Source organism: Cucumis melo, chromosome 9 (genome assembly GCF_025177605.1).
Source record: "Cucumis melo cultivar AY chromosome 9, USDA_Cmelo_AY_1.0, whole genome shotgun sequence".
NCBI classification, from domain to species: Eukaryota; Viridiplantae; Streptophyta; class Magnoliopsida; order Cucurbitales; family Cucurbitaceae; genus Cucumis; species Cucumis melo.
This window is the reverse complement of record NC_066865.1, coordinates 5361478-5380283: the sequence shown is the minus strand read 5'-3', so window position 1 is coordinate 5380283 and position 18806 is coordinate 5361478. Positions and strand designations below refer to the sequence as shown.

Sequence of the window (18806 nt, the reverse complement as noted above, 5' to 3'; positions counted from 1 at the left end):
AAAAACCAAAACATCATCAATATAAACAATTGTAAATCTTGAAAATTATTAAAAATATCATTCATAATTTTTTGGAATTTTGATGGGGCATTTTTTAGCCCAAAAGGTATTACATTCCATTCGTATTGTCCGAATTGAACATTAAAAGCATTTTTATATTTATTTTTTTGGAAATTTGAATTTGCCAAAATTCAGATTTCATATCAAATTTTGAAAATATGTTTGAATTTGCAATTCTTTTAAGTAAATCTTGTTTATTGAGAATTGGATATCTAATCCATTCCAAAACTTTGTTTAAAGGTTTGTAGTTGATTACTAACCTTGGAACTCCACACTTCTTTTTAGCGGCGTTGTTGACATAAAAGGCAGCACATGACCATGGACTTTTTGAAGGTCTTATTAGATGTTTATCTAATAGATCCTGAATTTCATTCTTGCAATGTGTTAGCAAGTCTGAATTCATTTGAATTAGTCTAGCCCTTAGTTGGGATATCCGATTCTTTGAATTCTTTAAAATATGGAAGATCAACTATGTGTTTTTTCTTTCCCAAAATGCATTTGGTAAATTTGAACAAATTTCTTTTTCATTTTTTACTTGAATTTCTTTTATTCTATTTTGAATTGAAAATTCTTTCAAATTTTCTTCAATCCTTTTGTACTCTTTTTCTTGTTTTAGAAAACTAATTTGTTTTTGTTTTCTTTTTATTTGCTCACTTTTTAAAACATTAATTTCTAAAAGTTTATGAGGTAAAATTGGAGTGATAAATTCAAAAATCAATTCTTCACCAAATTTCTTTGTTACTAATCCTTTTTTTGCTATCTTTAAAGGATACAATTGAGTAATAAATGGTGTTCCAAAAATTAGTTCTTGGCGAAGATCTTTAACTAAAAGAAAAGATGTTTTGAAACAATGTTCTTTATTACGAACATGTACTTTTGAAAGTTTAAACTTGATATTTAATCTTTTTCTATTTGCTCCAATAAGCACCTCTCTGGTTTTTTCAAAATATTTTGTAGGAATTAAACCTTTCTTTAATACAATTTTGATCAGCTCCTGAGTTAATTAGTGCTTTTAAGGTAATTTTGAAATCTTTTATTTTTAGTGTAATTAAAGAATACCATTCTTGAAAACATATTCTTGAAATTAAATTAACTTCATGATTTAAATTACTTAAAAAATCTTTTCCTAAATCCAAATCTCCTAAATTATCATTTCGTTCCATTTCTGAAATTTCCTTTTTAATTTCTAAAATTTCTCTTTTAAGCAATTGATTTCAAATTTTAAATAATCAATAGAAACTGGTGTTTCTTCTTTTGGAATTTTTAAAATTTCAGAAAGACTTTTTTCAGAAATTGTTTTCCTTTTTAGAAATGGTTTTGAAGATGACTCATTTGTTAAAAAATCTCTAAGTGTTTATAAGATATTTCTTTTTAATTCTTCAATTGAAACATGGTTAATAGTTTGAATTAATAAATCATGTTCGGAAGTTAAAACATTTATTTCATTTAAAACACATTTGCATGTGTCTTTGATTCAACCGCATGCTTTTGGCCCCTCATCTGAGGAACATTGGCTTGAAACTTCTGAATCAGTTTCATCTACAATTTCCTGCAAATTAAAGTCAGAAATATACGATGAATTTGAAGAACATTCTTCTTCATTTATCTCATGCATACCTCTTTGTGGACACTTGTTGGCATAATGTCCTTCTTTTCTGCATTTGTAGGATAAAAACCTTTTTATTTGATTTTTCTCTGTTTTTAGCTTTATTTTGCTGTTTTTCAGCGAGTTTCTTGTAATTTGAATATTTGTGATACCTCTTAGGAGTATAAGGTTTGCTATACCTTCGAGATTTTCTATAATATGTGGGTTTCGTATTATAGTTTTTTTGACGAACTTTTCTTAAAGAAGAACCTAGTTCTTTGACTTTCTCAAATCCATATTGAGAACAAAAGTTTTCATTTCTTTCTTATGAAGATTCGAATGCTTTTGAACTTTGGTTTAAATCTTTATCTCGTTGCAAATATCCAAACCACACTCTATAATTTTAGAGGCTAATTAAACATAAGTAAGGCTCTCCCAAGGTATTTGCTCGAGGTAAGCTTTGTTAAGAGAATTGCAGACACATTTTGCCATCAAGCTAGGAAGTCCATCAATGAACATTTCTTTTCAATGTCTAGCACTGCAATCTTTGGAGATATAAATTCTTAATAAGAACATATCCTTATACCATCTAAATTTTCCATAGATGAGCACTTAAGATCTTTTATTATTTTCCTTTGATTTTCTACATCAGTATCACTTCCTAGAGTGAAGTGCAGGTTAATTGAAAAGAGAAGAGTTCTACAACGTTCTCTACTTATTCTTCCACCTCTTTAGTTGTTGAAGTTCCTTCTTCAACTTTAATTGTCCTTCTAACCTTTGTTTAGTTTTCTCTATGGGTGATTAATAGAATTATGGACCAAAAGAAACATAAATTAAATTATGTAGTTGTATTTTTAATTTGGTGGGAAAAATTGACAATATATGAGAGAAATTATTGGGTTATCGCAATCTCATAAAACTAAAACAAAAAAAAAATTACCATATGATATTATTCTTTTGATTGATAGGAGAGAATAATCTATTATAAGAGAAAAACTGAGCATCAACTATTTCATCTCATATCTCTAAAAATATCAAAAAATCAAATGAAATAAAAAATTGAAAGAAAGAAAAAGAGAAAGTTATGTGTAATATGCATATATATAAATTGTAGCTTTTTGGCTCATTAGATTTTGATTGTTTCTAATTACATAGTTATATTTATATAATTTAAGTAGAATTTTATTAGGAATATCTTATAATTTTAATAGAAATGATATGGGATTGAAACCATTAGAAATTAATATCGTGATTTTTAAGAGGAGTTTCAACTAGAATAGCCTAAATTGGTATATCATTCTACATAATAGGTCTTTTTCACGAAGAAATTTTAGAAAAGTCCTAAATGAGCTATAAAATTTCACAAATGTATGACCCAATTTACCTTATAACCCATACGAAATAAATAATAAATAAAAAATAAAAAATAAATAAAAAAGGAATGGGCATGAGTGTTATAGGCTTGAAGTATGGTAAGTGATTAATTCAATTAAGGTAAGTGGTATATTAGATATCCTACGTAAATATGGTAAGTGATTAATATTCAAGTAGTAAATTTGTATGTCATAATTGCATTAGTTGTAATAATTGTTTTTCATTATTTATCTAATTTGATGGGTATTTTTACAAATAAATTAATAATTGATAATTAATAAAAATAAAAAAGAATAATCAATAAATTATTGATCAACAAGGGTCCTCATTTAAAGAAAATAATCGAATTTAATTTTTTTCGCTAAATACCTAAGCTCGATACTTAGTTTTATTAGCCACATGTGTTAGAGTCTCGAGACATTGAAATGATTTGTATTTAATACAATTATTTTTAATATTTAGGTAATTACTTTTTAAACTATAACTTAGGTAATAAATTTATACCAAACGATTACAATAATTATCAACATAATAGTAAAATTTATTAGGTATACTAGTGCTTGGTGTATGATTGGGTAATTTATTTGGCAACAGATTTGGACGACGAAATTTTTTTGTCATTAGGCGTTTTGAGGACTCAGGTGTTCTGGAATTTGGAGTAGGCATTGGAAAGGGAAAAGGGGAAAGGAACCAAACTTTGTATAGTGAATGATTGAAAAAGTTTAAGTTTTCAAAAAATATTTCTCTATGAGATATATCTTGCACACTAGTATGTTACATTTTTTTAAACTATGAAGCATGATACATTTACCACATGAATGTTATATTATTATGGCCTAGGAAAGCATGATGGCATCTTTATGGAGATACTAAGCATGATAGCAAAGTATGTCCAGTGTTATGACTGTTTATTTTATAAGTTTTGTTGCATGCAAACCATTGGTGTTGTTCCTAGTACTAAGTTGACTTTATGTACACATTTAAGTGAGAGTCATATCAAGTGTTGATGTGGTTAACACCCGAAGCCTAGTGTTGTAGCTGAGTATGATATAAGATCACCGTTCAAGCTAATTCGCTAGAGCAACTGATACTAAACTTGGGTTTTCACTTGGATGCTAATAGTGTGAATATGGTCTAGTTGAGTAGTCTATGTGTTGAGCATGTGTTCAACACTTAGGTTTTAGGAATGAATCGAGGTTGATGTGGGTAGTGCAATGTTTACAACCAAATAACTAAAATAAGCTAATTAAAAACTAAAAAATAATACTAATTATCTAGAAAAACAAAACTTAACAAATACTCCAAAAATACATAGCACATAAATAGCCAAAAAGCTGGAGCAAACGGTTTTCCTTGAAAAGAAAAATGACCATTCTTGGATATAAATCTAAAAAGCAATTGTTCAAGCATTTACCTAATACAAGTCAATAATTTTTGCTTTCACAACATATTAGTGTTGCATCTAGAATGAATAAAGTTTATTCCATCACAAGTTTTTTCTTTTTAGTACTGTTGTTGGGTAGTATTTGTAAAAGAAGCTCAATTGGCAAATGCAACAGCATGCGACCCAGATGAGATGAGAGTATGTCTATGGGCATACACTATGTCAACAGCACCATCATCATCTTGTTGTGACATGTTGAGGAAGTATAGATCATAATATTGTCAATACAAAAACAATCCAACCTTCCAATCTTATTTACAATCTTCTGCTACCAAAAAAAGTCATCTCTCAATGTGGAATTACCCTTCTCTCTTGCTAGAATAATCACTAATACCCAATTCATTGGATTCAATATGAAATGAAGATATATAGTAAAAAAATTATAAAAGAATAAAGTTACACATTCTATAACGACCCAACTTTTTATACTAAGCTGAGGTCATTACTAAAAAGAAACAATAACAACAGACACTTTCTTGAAAAGAGGGAAGACTAAATTTTCATTAAAAACGGAATACTGAAACACTGAAACATAGACGCAGAAGCAAAACTGAGTGCCCATATGGCATGTCACGGATCCTTCTCTGTCGCTCGCTAGCTTTCCTCTACCTTTACCTTTACCTGAAATATTAAACATAGAAAGAGTGAGTATAAACATACACTCAGTAAGGGACCTACTACTAGTCCCGCTAGGTGTCTGTTAACTTCCTATTAGAGTCCTGAAAAGTGGTATCCAAGAGCTGGCACGTTCCCGAACACGTGCAACATGTGATCCCGAAGGAACATAACCTGGTCTTCGGTGATCCCAAAGGAACACCTAGGACAAACTGGTCTGTAGTGTACCCAGAGGAAACACTAAGATAATCAGGCTGCGAACGATCTCGTCGAATCACTCGAATCATGTCTGTCACACCCCCTCCCAGACTACCTGCTACCTTAGACCGAAAGATGGCGTGAAGCCGACGAACAACGTTTTTCTGTACCTGTATCTGTCGACTCTGCTTAAAACTTTCATGTGATGAACTTGCCAATCTAGTATATAAACCCGATATTTTCTAAAGGGAAGGTTTTAAGCAGAGTCGACAGATACACTAGATTGGCAAGTTCATCACATGAAAGTTTTAAGCAGAGTCGACAGATACAGGTACAGAAAAGCGTTGTTCGTCGGCTTCACGCCATCTTTCGGTCTAAGGTAGCAGGTAGTCCGGGAGGGGGTGTGACAATGTCTATGTCAATGCCAGACTGGCGGTCCCGTTGGACTACGCAGTCCTAAAAAGGTGGTGATCCCGAAGAACAACCATGCAGGTACGACTCTAATAGACAAAGTTAACAAAACACCCTATCCATAGCATGTAGCATAACATAACATCATAACATGGCATGAGTATTAATCTTAACGTTTTTAATCATGTGATTAATATATCATGCATTAACATCAACATCAACAGTCATTAACATAATAATCTCAGTCATCATCATCAACATACATATAATGACAGTCATCATCAATAGCATCAAGTTATGCATTTTAGCTACCATCAATGCATAATCATAATTACATGCAGTCTCTTAAGTTTAGTTCAAAGGTCTAGTCGGAGAATCTCTTACTTGGAGATTTTAGCCAAACAAAGTACTTCCTAGCTGACAGTAAAAATTCTCCAATTAACTTGATCCTAATCATAAAAGGAAAACTTAGTATCTTAATTAATGAAATTAGCAATTGGCTAACATCCAAAATTTCTCCCAAAATAATTAACTTTCTAAAAATTTGGGTTGAAACCAATTCAACCTTGATTGGGAAAAATCTAAGATTTAAATCTTAAAAAAATTAGTCAATTAAACCTTTAAAGAAACCCTAAATAGACCCAAAACTAAATTAATAAAATATTAATTTAATTTTATTAGCTTACCAAGGTTACTCAAATAGAGGTTGAAAAATCTCTTATCCTTGATGGAAAATTTTATCACTTTAAATCCTCAAGCTTTCCAAATAGACCAATCTTAATTATAACTTGTGAGGCGGCGACAGCAAATGGTTATCTTAGAGAAGAAGATGAAGAACCTTTTTCTTTTTTCTTTACTTTCTAACTTAAGTATTCTAATGCTATTTATAGACCCAAATAATAAAAATAATATTTATTATTATTATTTCCTTTTCCTTTTAGGATATATGTATATAATACCAAATATATACATATATCTTTATTCCCATTATCTTTTCTAAATAAATTCTTTAAATGCACAAAATCTTAGGCAATTATAACCACTAATAATAATAAAAATAATACTTTTTTATTATTATTATTTTTCTCTCACCAAAATCTACAATAAACATATATTTATTTAAATCATTATTCTCTCTTATAAATAAATATATATCTTCTTCGTCCAATCAAATCAACCATCTTTCTCCTCATGGATTATCTTCTTTTTCAAACAAATATAATTATACTCCATCATATAATTAACTTCACTTTTTCAAATTAATAATTAAATATATATATATATATATATATATATTTTCAATTAAATCCAATTCCACCAAAACCAACTTTTCCCTCCAAAATCCCAAATTAACTTAAATTCTCAATTAATTTAATCAATCAAATCTTTTCCAATAAATCACTTATAACTTCCAACATGAATTATCTTAACCCAACCATAACAACTTCACTCTATAATCAATATTTATCTTTGTGCAGAATAATTAATTATCTTCTACAATAAATAATTATTATTTATCTTTATCTAAAAATAATTAATTATCTTCCACAATAATTAATTATTATTTATCTTCCTCCAAAAAATTATCATTTTACAAATAATTATATTTTTCCAAAATATAATTATTTTACTTTTTCTCCCTTAATAAATATTCTTTCTCCAAAATACAATTATCTTTTTCTTAAATAATTATATTTCAACAAATATAATTATCTTTTCCTTTCACATAATAATTATATATATATTTCCACATATACATATAATTATTAAATCTCCAACAAACTTTTCACCCCACAATTTAATTAAATAACATCCATAATTATTTAATTAAATTCAACTTCAACAACACATAAAATCCACAACTTTACTTAATTCTTTTAACCTACCATTTAATCAAAAACTCAACAAACACCACATGCCAAAACCTCTAATTAATTAAATATTTCTTCGATGAATATTTAATTAATTTCAATTCCCACATAAATCAAATAATTCTCATTAAATGAATTCAAAATAACGCCCAATAAATTAAAACTAATTAAACAAAATTAAGATAATTAACTCCAAAATTATCTTAATTTTTGGGGCGTTACATATTCTTGGAGCTTCAACATTTTATTTTGTATACTAAATGAAATAACAAAAGCTAGCTTTAATACATTTTCTTTAGTTATGAAAGTCTTAATTTAAATATTTTTATTTCGACATAGTTTCTATTTTCTCCGATAGTTTAAAAACTTTAGATATCGCGAATACGGTTTCATTAACCTATGCGAAGATTATCACTAAATTATCTTTTACGCGAAAGATTTACATACGTGCTAAAATGTTAAATTAATATTTATAAACTAAGTTATTTATACTCTTAAAAGAAAATAAAACATTAATCAAACGAAACAATTTTAATATGGTTTTGATTACCAACCTTGTCCACAGTGACACCCTAGGAAAAAATTTAATCAAACAAATGCTTATTACAATTTACAATTAATAGCGACTTATGCATATAAAAGACCCTTCTTAAATCATTTTACAATGATTGACTCCATTTCAAGAATCCTTTGGGGGTGTTTGGCCCATGGATTTTCAATTAGGCGGGTTTGATAATTGAAGTCAAACTCATGTTTGGACACTTAGAATAGAATTCTTGGATTAAGAAGCCAAACCCATGGGTTTGGAAATATTTTTTTTTATTATTGTCATGTGTTTTAGAAAAATTGTCACTTCAACTACTTATATCATTGATGACCAGTGGCAACGAATGTTAACCAACTTCATGATCAACCATGATAGCCGATCATGATCGATTGACGGTCACGACGACCGATCGTCTTAACCATCATCTCTGGATCATCTTAATCGTCGCCTTCAGATCGCCTTGACCATCGATTATCGATCGTCGATGACCAATCATCTTATCGTTGGTAACCTATAACTTTGGAAGTTACTGTAGTCGAATGAACGTCTCCATCGACAACGACCAATCGATATCATTAATTATCGATTCCATGCCCTATTAACAAATGGTCATAGTGATGGTCAATGACCAATACCATGACCCTTGGCAATCAATTGTCATGATGGTCGACAACCAACCATTCATCTTAAACATTGGCGACCATGGATCGTCTTCATCATTGATGAACACTATCGTCTTCACCAAGGCTTCCTACACTCTTTCCCATGGGTTTGAATAGTAAGCACTATTCAAGCCCATGGATTACCTTTTTTTTCCAATTCAATCTAGAAAATTTACCGACCAACTCCGAACACCATCCTTGGTGACCATTGTCGATCGACCATTGGGTGTCATTTCTGACAACTTCACCGACAAACTTTCGGCCACCAACTCTGGCAACAGCTGCAAACCTTGAAAAGTTGATAAAAATTTTAAATAATTTTTAACCACGTTCATTGTACGTGTATTTTAATAATTTTAAACAATTTAAGTAAAATTATTTAATATAATTGTTTTATTAATAGATGCACAAAGATTTCGTATAATTGTTTTGTTGATATGTTGATAGATGCACAAAATTAATAACTATAAATTATTTTTTCCTTCGAAAAAGTTTTAAAAAAAACTTGCTATTCTCCTATTAGGTTCATTAAAAAGTCATTTCAATTATATCGATGTTTTTAATTTATTCTATAAAAGAAAAGTAAAAGTCGGATAAACATTTTTAATTATTAATTTTCTTTTTGTGTTTAATACTTAACAAATATTCATGAAAGTTTTTTTAAAAAATATCAAGGTTTACTTCCTATGCTTAAAATATTCTTCAAGATATACTAACATTGAGTTATAAACTAGGATTTTACAATATCCACAACGTAGTGTTACCAAACATGGGATGCAATCTTCTAAATCTAAGAAATTAGGAACTAAAAGATGAAGAAAAAAAATTAGAAGAGAAAACAAATTTACTTTAGAAAGAATACAAGGATGAGCTGTTCACGCAAGATTTCAAGAGAAATGTAATTCGTGGAATTGAACTTTGTATATTGATTTATGTGGTATTGTCGCCATCATGCTTTCTTTCGATGTTTGTTTCTTTTCTTTTAGAGAAGGATTTCAAAGGAGTTGCAACAACCATAGACTCTTTTATGATAATGTTTACGATTTTTTTAGTGTCATCAATTTCATTCTTGGCACTCCTCATTTTTGGAACCAAGAAATCTTTTGCTCCCCTATTGGCAATACTCAGTTCCATATCATGAGCACGAGTAGCCAATTCTTCAAACATGCAGGATTTTATTTCCTGCAGAATATATAGAAGTTCCAATGCATGCCTTGGGTGTACATCTCCACTGCAGACAGTTCGATGAGTCGATCCTTACAGTCAAGACTCAGAGCTCTCCATCGGTTGATTTAGTTAATGATTGGCTCTCTATTTCGTTGTCTTGTGTTTGTAAGCTTCATCATGCTGACGATACGTCGAGTGCTATAGAAGCGGTTAAAAAAGTATCTCTCAAGCCGCTTCCAACTTTTAATGGATTCAAGCTCAAGATCGGTGTACTAGTCAAAGGCATTTCCTTTGAGAGTTCAGACGAACTGTTTTACCAACAATTTCCCTCATGTACCAGTAATTTCACATGTTTCAATGAAATGAGCAACGTGTTGTTTTAGGTTGTCCTTTCCATCAAACTATTGGAACTTGAGTGGTTGATATCCATTCGGTATTCTAAGATTGTCGATCCTCTTCATATATAGCTTGGAATACTGTAACAACCCAACTCCTTATACTGAGTCGCAGTCATTACTGTATGTAAAACACGTGGTTTAAGTCATAAAATTTAGTAAAAACAAATCAAATTTGAGAAATTTATTTATGAAAATCAAATCAAGGTAATATGCGAAATAAAATTAAATACTAAAGTCCTACTCGGGCCCTATCTACTTTTAAAGAAAAGAAATAGTAAATAGTGAAGAAAAATAAAACTCAGGCACTAAACGTCAAAAACAAGCGTAGGCGGAAGCAGAAATCCCTATGGCTCGCCACGATCACTTCTGGTCGCTCGCCAGCTTGCCTTTGCCCTTACCTCGGCCTCTACCTGAAAAACACGACATGAAGAGAGTGAGTATAAAATACTCAGTAAGGGACCCACTACTAGTCCCACTAGGTGCCTGTTAGCTTCCTAATAGAGTCCTGTAAATGGTACCCAATCTTTGGCACGTTCTCAAACACGTGCAACATGCGCTCCCGTAGGAACGAAAATCTGGTCTTCGGTTTCCCGGGGAAGCACCTAGGACAATCGGGATGCGAGGATCCCATCGAGTCACTCGAGTCATATCTATATCCATGCTAGACTGGCGTCCCGTCGGACCACACAGTCCTAAATAGGTGGTGATCTCGAAGGACACCCATGCAGGTACGACTCTAATAGGCTAAGCTAACAAGTACCCTAACCATAGCATACATGCACATAGCATCATCATGTAATCATAACAGATTAATCATCATCTCACTTTCCACCTCAACAACCATCGTACAGTCATAACAATCCTCGTCATCACAATACCATGCTATAATGTACCCATATCATCAATCGCATCATGCTCTCATTAATTACATGCATCATACAGTCTAGTCCTCAACATGCACAACTGAAGGTGTATGTGATCTCATAATCCTAAACATGGAGCTAGTAGTAGAAATCTCTTACCTGGAGATTTGGTTACCGAGTCCTAAAAGTAAGAAAAGATGTGCTTTCCAAGCAGTAGGGCCCTAAATGATTAGAAACAACAATTAAAACCTAACCTTCAAGGAACAGAGATCCAAGAGTCGTTTGAAGCAACTTACCCCAAAATCAAGGTTGCGCTAACTCCCTTTAAGTCGAGAAAGAATCCCACGCTCCAACACCAATTTGTCCAACCGACCCCCTTTCAGAAAAATAATTTAATTCTACCATTAAATTATTTAAAAAACTAAAATTTCTCTTCGTTGGGTATACCAAATCCCAACTAACTTCCAAAACTTACCAAGGAAACATGGAGAAAGGCCAAAATTGTGTGGCTCCAAAAGGTAGGGATCGACTCGGCTTGATTGGCTGGAAGAGCAAGGATCGGCTCGTGCACAGGCACGGCTCGGCTCAGGAGCAGGCGTGGCTCGGCTCGGGCGCAGGAGTTGCGCGCGTGCGGCTCGGCTTGCGAGTGAACACGGCGCGGCTGGGCTACGCGGAGCGGCTGCGCGGGCCGGTCGAGTTGCGGGGCGGGAGCTTCGGTCGAGTCGGGTTTTCGTGCAACGAGGCGCTGACTTTCAGACTCGGGTGGTGCGACGGGTTGCGGGTGTTTCGGCTAAAACCACGGCTTCACTCGGCGACGGCTACAGACGGAGCCTTCGGCTGCTCTGCGTCGGATCGAAGCGGCGCGACGCGGCTGGGAGTGTGGACGTCAGCGAGGCGGACGCGGCTTCGGCTGGCAGACACGGCTTCGGCTGGCAGACGCGGGCGCGGCGTGCGTAGCTGTCGCTTGGCGTGCGGCGGCTTGACTTGGTCTGTTCTCCGACGCGGCTGGGAGGATGGACGTCAGCTCGGTGGCCTGCGGCGGTCGATCGACGGCGGCGGCTAGGGTGGGAGAATTTGGGATTAGGGTTTTCTTGGGGAGATGATGAATTTCACGCCTTCCAATGCCCCTTTTAATAAAAGAAACAATAATAAAATGATAATTATTACTTTCTTTTATCTCTCTTTTTTTTCTACTTTAGTCCAATAACAACCATCCACTCTCTCTCTTCATTAAACCCAATAATTGACCCTTTCAAAAGCAATAATTAAGTTTTGTTACCTTCACAAATAATTATATATTTTTTTATTTTTTTTTTTCATTAAACCTCATTAATTAAATATCCAACCAAAGTAACTCTTTAACCTTAATTAATTATAAGGTCAAAATAATCCAATTCCATAAACAAATTCGAATTTACAAAATTACTCTTGAGATGAATAAATGAAAACTCCAATCTGTTGGGGCGTTACAAATACAAAGAGAAAGTTTGAGCAAGTCCACCATATTGAGTTTTAATGGAGTTTGCAATCATCTCCTGCAACTACTGAATAGACAGCAATGCAATTAAGATCAAATTTTGTAGTTGACTTTCTTGCATAATTGTCTTCCCTTTGTCAACATTCTTGATAGTGTGTGTGTGACTTAATTCAGCAACGTCACAACTTTCGATGTGATTCTTCAGCGATGCAATCTCAAAATTCCTTTCTTCAACCACATTCATGAGCATATTAACCTTTTTTTCGAGCTCTATCATTCTGTCTTTGCTTGTATCCACGTCAGTCACCATAACTGACATTATATTTGGATGAGGCACCTTCTCGTTTGAGCGCTCAGATGACGAGTTGTGTTCGTCAATCGTAGAATTTTCTTTTATTACAATTCCACCTTTTGGTGGCTTGGAGATTTGTTCCCAAATATTCTTTGGAACTTAAAGGGTGGCATATCTTCAGATGATTGAATCTCCCTTGAGCGGCTACGAGTGTTTGGCCGCTTGCTAATGTCGCTGAGAGCTTTGGAAGTGTTGCCTTCAGATATCATGATTTCTTTAGATGTTCTTCAAAAATAGAAAAAGATGAAAGTTACACTACAAGAAATCGGGGTTCTCCCAACGCAAAGAAAGACGTTAGGAGAACATTCGTCGAAAATGAAAAACTCTTCTGATGCCCAGTGTAAAACATCGGGAATTATATGTTTTCCCTACGCCATGCACCATGTGTTGGGGTCGGTGTCGAGAATTTCACGTTATCCGAATGCGTCATGTATGAGTCGGGAAAGATCCATCGGAAATTAGGCCACATTAATTATGGTAGGCATGTATTTCCAACGCCATGCATCATACATTGGGTACGGCGTTGGAAATAAGGAGCATTTTTGACGCTGTTGTTGTGTGCGTCGGGAATGGAGGAGCATTTTCGATGTCGTTAGTGGGATCTCCCGATGTTTTTGGGCTGCGTCGGGAGAGCCCCTTTAAATTTCATTTCAATTTTGTATAACACATAACAAAAACGCGAAGGAAAAAAAAAAGAGAGAAACGAAAGAAAGAAGAATCACAGTCGTGCCCCTCGCCCGACATTGCCCTCTCTGTTGTCCTCCGTTGCTGCTGTCTACCGCCGTACATTGAGGTAAGTTTAAAATCGTTAGTTTTTAGGTTTATTTAGATGTTTAGGGTTTTTTTTAAAAAAAATGTTTTAGGATTTTGTTTTGGAATAGATTTTTGTTTATGAAATGTATTGTTGTATTGAACGTGTGTTGAATTGAAACTTTGAATGTTGTTGAATTGAAATTTGAAGTAGGTTAAATAAAAATTTTAGGAGGATGGTTTCAATGGAAAATTTGAAGTGGGTGGGGGTTGGTTTAATATAAAAAATTGAAGTGGTAGAGGATGAGTTGAAAATTTAAAGTGGGTTTAGTTGAATTTAAATTTTGAAGAGGAAGTTTAGGGTTGAATTAAAAATTTGAAGGGGTGGATTTAAATTTTGAAGGGACTTTAGGGTTAAATTGAAAATTTGAAGTGGGGGGTTGAATTTAAATCTTGAAGTGTGGGGGGAAAGGAGGGATGAATTGAAATTTTGAAATGGGGGAGGGTTTAATAGAAATTTTGAAGGGGTAAGGGGTTTGAATTGAAAATTTGAGAGGGACAATCCAATTTGTTTGCGTTAAAAACTCTTTAATATGTGTTAAGATTTGTTTTGGCTATCCTGCAGTTATGGTAGCTTATTTGTGTTGAATAACTTTGTTGTTGATTTCGGATGGCTATCCTACAGTTATGGTAACCTTTTTTGTTTTGAATTTGTTTCTATTTGGGATGGTTTCAAGGGTGGTAGTAAGATAACTTATCATGTAGCATTATTGGAAGGGGTGGGTAGGATGCGAAGATTGAAGTATTTGGTTGTTAATAATGAGATTGTGTTGGCTATCCTGCAGTTATGGTAGCCTATGTAGTTTGAGAGATCGTACATTAGTGAAAAATAGTGAAAATTCAAGGGATTAAGGTATGGATGTGAGAGGAGAGAGATATGTTTCTAACCAAACCTATTTATGTTTTAGGGACTTAAGCGATGGATAAGGGTTGGATGAAACTTGAGAATAAGTTCTTCCTTGAGTATAAAGAAAGAGTGACCCAATTTTTAGAATTTGTCAAATTTCACGTTGATGCCTACGAACGATTAAGGTGTCCATGCAAAAGATGTATGAATTTAAATTGGAGCTCATTAGAGGGTGTGGAACGACATCTACTGACTATTGGAATATCCCTCTACTACACAGAATGGGTGTATCGTGGAGAGTCATTAAGCTTTAGAGGTACAGAAATTTTTTAGGAAGGAACTAGTAGTAGGCAATTTAATGAAGAAGATGATATGTTTGGTATGCTAAATGATTTACAAGCCCCGATTGAACAGGAAGAGGAAACAGAGGAACGTCATTTTAAAGATGAAATACCGATGAATATTGGGGTAGATATAGATGAAGATAGAACAAACATATTTCAGGACTTATTGAATGAAGCACGTAATGAGTTGTACCCTAGTTGCTAGACAGAAGCAGCCTTACAATCATAGCAACGGGTCAAAGTCGTTTTTACAATGACAGCATGAGCTCGCTGAGCAAAGAGGAGAGTCGATCGACCGTGTGGAGTTATTCCGACAAACACACGTTCAATTCGGGACGTTCGTGTCGCAGGCCAAAGAGGATGCGCATGTAAGTTATCGAAGAAACACTTATGCCCTTATTTGTCATCTTTGATAATATATTTTTTACTTACTAACTTAGTTTTTAAGTTTGTTGCAGAATCAAACGCTTTAACTCCAGTCCCAGCCTACCCCAAAGGATAGTCAGTCACTCTCTCAGGATGAGATATGCGATCAGGTGTTGGGTAGACGACCAGACTACTCGTCTACTCAAAAGGCCTTGGTTAGGGACCCAAGCTGAAAGCCCGCAAGACAATAAGTGCAAGCAGTTCCTCGACATCATGTTTGCAGTCCACAAAAAGAGAGATTCAATTACAAGCTAAGCTTGATGAAGCTTTGGAACGAATTGAAGAGCAAACAAGAAATCACCAAGCTTTAACTTCAGAAGTGGAACAAATGCAAAAGCTGATACAAGACACGACTCGGGCACAGCAAGGACCACCACATGATCCCTAGTTTTGCGTACGTATATATGTTTCTATTATTCTTGAGTTTTTGAAATGACAGTGATGATATGGATATATATGTACTAAACTTAGCCACTTTTGTATCATTGTAGGAGTCGCGGTGTAGAATGGCGTACGAGGCTCGTTAGAAGACGTACGACTTTCTTTGCACTTTTTTCTATTATGAACATTATATTTTTTGTATTATGAATGCAATTATATTTTTGAACTTCTTTGTATTATCTAAATTATCAATATTTCGTAATTTACTGATTTATTTTGAATTTCCTTTAATTTAATCTAAAACAAAGATGAATATTTCACAAAATAGAGACTTGATTCATTATAGTTTATTTTAGGGAAAACAAATAAAAATTACATATTTAAAAAAATACATATAAAAGGAATTCTCGACGCACAAAACATCAGAAATACGATGCACACAAGACGTCGAGAATAGGTTTTTTTCTGACGCACAAGTGACGTCGGCAATGAGGATGTCGAGAATTACCTATTGCTGACACATCGGCGGCATCAGAAAAGGGTACGTTGGGAGAAGGTTATTCCCGATGCCTTGTTCATGAAGTGTCGAAAAATGTTCTCCTAACGCATTTCTTTCAACGATGTTCCCGACGTTGCGATCTGCATCGGAAAATCATATCCCGACGTTTTTAGCACTTTTGCCGACGTGTCTATGTGTCGGGAGTCCCCCCAACTCTTGTAGTGATAGAGACGGTCCCACTGGGCGTGTCAAACTGTTCGCACGAGATTTCAAGAGAAATGTAATTCGTGGAATTGAACTTTGTGTATTGATTTATGTGGTGTTGTGGATACAATCTCTAGTATTTACTCATTTGATTCTTTTTCTCAAATACAAATGAACCTTAAAACTTTTTTATCTTCGATCTTCAGGAATTTGTAGTTGCAAGTCGATTTGAGCTTCAATCTTTTGGAATTCTAGGAAAATTTAATCTTTCAAGTCTTCAATCTTTCAGAAGATGATGATCTCCAAATGATAAGAACTTGCACGTCTTGAGAGCTTTTTGAAGTTTGTCTTCAATTCTTCAAAGCTTTGATTCTTCCTTCAATCAAAAGATCTCCAAATGAATGGTAAAGGTCTCTATTTATAGAGAAATTTCATGGACTTTAGGCGGGCTTAGGTCCATTTGCTTGTTGGGCTTGAGCTTGAGCCCATTTGTCTCTTGGGTTTTTGCCCATTTTGGTGAGTTTAGGTGCATTATTTCTTTGGCCCAATTTTTGATCAAAGACTTGAACTGGGTTGGATATGAGAAACTTGACTACCCAAATCCAATCAAATTATAATCATCACAATTTTGATGTGGGGCGATTTAATTGGCCCAAATCAATATATGAGCGTTTATATATTTTGCATGAGATATTTAAATAAGTCATGAAAACTTTTGTATTTTGAAAACCTTTTAAATTCTATTATTAATTTTAATTAAATATAAAATCATTAAAGTTATTATAAATTAAAAAAACGTCATTATTAATAGTTAAACACATAAAGGAACTTATTTGTCATCAAGGAAAACATATACTAACTTGACGATATTATATTAGGTTGTAGTTTTGAAATTTTTATTTAAATTTAAAATATACAAAAAAAAATAAATAGTTTATTATTTAGAGAAATGAGATTGAATTATTAAAATAAAAATTATAGTCTGTGCACTTTTTACTCAAGCAGGAATTATTTTCTCTATCCATTCCATTCCACCTATAATGACGGACGTGCCTGCAAGAAAGGCGGAGAAAGCAATGCCTATTATATTATGACGCAACAAAATTAGTATTTATTAAAAAAATTATTTAAGGGGCATTCCGAGAATTGAACTCGGGACCTCTCGCACCCTAAGCGAGAATCATACCACTAGACCAAATGCCCATTTCCATGACATTGGTGCTCTTAACATTTATTTTTATACAAAATAGGTTATTGTCAATTTAACTTTTGCTATAAATTTATAATAAAATAAAGGGGTGTTTTAAAAAATATTAAAAAAAATGCAAAATATTTACTTTCTATGGAACAATTTCGAAAACGGAAAAAGTCGAGAGACCCACTGTATAAAATACCAAAAATGTCCCGTCAACCACGCCGTCGATAACGTGCGCGTAATATATTTGCGATCGTTTAGATATGGCTACAATTTATACACGATCTTTTATAAGCGATCATTTAGATATGGCGTTTAATTTTGTTACACAATCATTTAATTTAGTTACATTTAAATTTGGTTACACGATCGCTAAAGGATTTTTTTTTCAAAATCTGGTACACTATTTTTTTAATTCTTTTGGTATACTTGATCGTTTAGATATGACTACGATTTATCTTTTCAAGTTTAATTTTGTTACACGGTCATTTAATTTGGTTACATTTAAATTTGGTTACACGGTCGTACCAAATCTAAAGGTTTTTTTTTTTCAAAATTTGGTACACGATTTTTTTAATTCTTTTGGTATACGATCGTTTATATCTCTTTACGCTATCATTTACTTTTTTTACATGATCGTTTACCTTTTATTACACGATCATTTACTGAATACTCCAATCTAAATGATTTATTTTCAAGATTTTTTGTACACAATCTTTTATTTGTTTACACAATCGTTTTCTTTTTTACACGACCGTTTATGTTTTGCTACTCCAATATAAATGATTTTTTTTTTCAAAATTCTTTATACACTGATCTTTTATTTTTTTTTACACGATTTTTTACTATTTTACATGATAGTTTATATTTGGCTATTTCAATTAAAATGATTTTTTTTCAAGATTCTTTATACACGATCTTTTAGATTTTGCTATTTTTTGTATACGACATAAAAAAAAACGATGGAAAGAAATCGCAGTGAAAACAAAAAGAGGAAAAGTAGATAGACGATGAAAAAGCGAAAAAAAAAAAGAAGAAAAACGATAAGAAGATTAAAACGACGTAAATAAATAATT

General features: G+C 33.2%; 1 non-coding gene across 1 annotated transcript; it reads right to left on the bottom strand.

The window, feature by feature from the left end:
- Positions 1-17666: 17666 nt before the first annotated feature.
- On the bottom strand, positions 17667-17738 carry TRNAP-AGG (transfer RNA proline (anticodon AGG)). Its single transcript has one exon. It is a non-coding gene; the product is annotated as a tRNA-Pro (tRNA).
- Positions 17739-18806: the final 1068 nt, after the last annotated feature.